General features: G+C 39.9%; 1 non-coding gene across 1 annotated transcript; it reads right to left on the bottom strand.

Annotated features, from left to right (window-relative positions):
* Positions 1–502: 502 nt before the first annotated feature.
* Positions 503–606, bottom strand: LOC112101254. Its single transcript, XR_002907381.1, has one exon. It is a non-coding gene; the product is annotated as a small nucleolar RNA R71 (small nucleolar RNA).
* Between the last annotated feature and the right edge of the window lie 1,112 nt (positions 607–1,718).

Raw genomic sequence — 1,718 nt, 5'->3', positions numbered from 1 at the left:
TTTATTTTATTTGTTTTGCATGCATGGTTGTAGGTCTTTATTTCCTAATCTTGAACCTATAGACCTTGAACTAGAAAAAACACTTCGCACACAAAAGCACATTAAAAATAAATTTGGAATGGATTTACAAGCACCACAAGAGAGGCCATTTAAGGACTATTTTAGTCCCTTAGCTAATTTGAGCACATCATGCATAAGATACCTAAATGTAGCTGCTAGGAGTTTTGAATTAAAACCCAGTGTGCTAAATTGTCTCCCAACATTTTATGGCCTAGAAAATGAGGACCCATATAATCATCTGAATGATTTTCATGCAATTTGTCAAACTTTTAAATATGAAAATTTTTCAGACGATGACGTTAAACTCAGATTATTCCTATTTTCTTTAAAGGATAGAGCTCGTTCATGGTTAAATACTTTACCTGCTAATAGCATTCCATCATGGGAACAAATGGTAACAAAATTTTTGAATAAATATTTCCCAGTGCATAAAACCAACGCTATTCGCAGGGAAATCTCAGAGTTTACCCAGAGAGAGGACGAGCAGTTTTTTGAAACATGGGAGCGATTCAATGGGCTACTCTTGAAGTGTCCACATCATGGGTACGAAAAATGGCACCAATGCCAATACTTTTTGGAGGGATTATTGCCGAATGTGCAAGAATGGCTAATGGCAACAAGTGGAGGAGTGCTAATGTCAAAAAGTGCATTAAAGATTTGGGAATTCTTTCAGCGACAAGCGGATAATTCCCAACAACGAAGTCGATCACTCAGGAATACTAGACGAATTAAGGGAGTAAATGAGGTTCAAATTGGCGAGTCAACTTCGGGAATCAAAGAAGTCAAGGAGATGGTTGAAGGTCTTGCTCGACAAATAGCATCGTTATCGACTGCTAAATCAACAGAGCCACATGACCATGACTCATACTTAGATCAAGCCAATGCCATAGGTGTAATGAGAAAGCCATCAAATTACAACCCATACTCCAACACATATAACCCTGGATGGAGAGACCACCCCAATTTTTCATGGTCTCAAGGATTCCAACAGAATGGACTAGCAGCTCCAGCTCCACCAATGCAACAAATTCCACAAAATCCTCAAGCCTCTCAGCCCCCATTTAGATCATACAATCAGAACCAGAACTACTCTCAACCCAGACCATGGGAGGATTCATTCCAGAATCTCAAGAATCTTACTCACTCTACGATTGAGCAACAGAATCGCACCATTGATGGACTATGAAATGAATTGAGAGTGGGCTTCAACTCACAAGCCCAATCAGTTTCAAGCCTCGAGAAAATGATGGGATAACTTGCTTCTTCAGTTTAGACCTTGGCAATGACTGTTGAGAAAGGCAAGTTTCCAAGTCAACCAGTGCCTAATCCTAAAGGAGTACATGAAGCAAGTACCAGTTCACCACAGCAGCATGGAGAGGTCAAAGCAGTCATGACCTCGCGAAAAGGAAAAGAAGTCGACAACAAAGTGGAGATGCCGGTGACAAAAGAAAATCAAATTGTACCTGTAAATGTTGAAGACTCATCACCGGAGGAGAAAGACGAAAACAACTCACGAGAATATGTTCCCAAAGCTCCATTCCCCCAGAGGTTAGCTAAAGGAAAGAAGGGAAAATCCACAGGTGAGATTCTTGAAATCTTCAAACAGGTAAGTATTAACATCCCTTTGCTTGATGCTATTAAACAAATTCCATCTTATG

This window comes from Citrus clementina, unplaced genomic scaffold (genome assembly GCF_000493195.1).
Source record: "Citrus clementina cultivar Clemenules unplaced genomic scaffold, Citrus_clementina_v1.0 scaffold_2, whole genome shotgun sequence".
NCBI lineage: Eukaryota > Viridiplantae > Streptophyta > Magnoliopsida > Sapindales > Rutaceae > Citrus > Citrus x clementina.
This window is presented reverse-complemented; position numbering and strand designations above follow the sequence as displayed.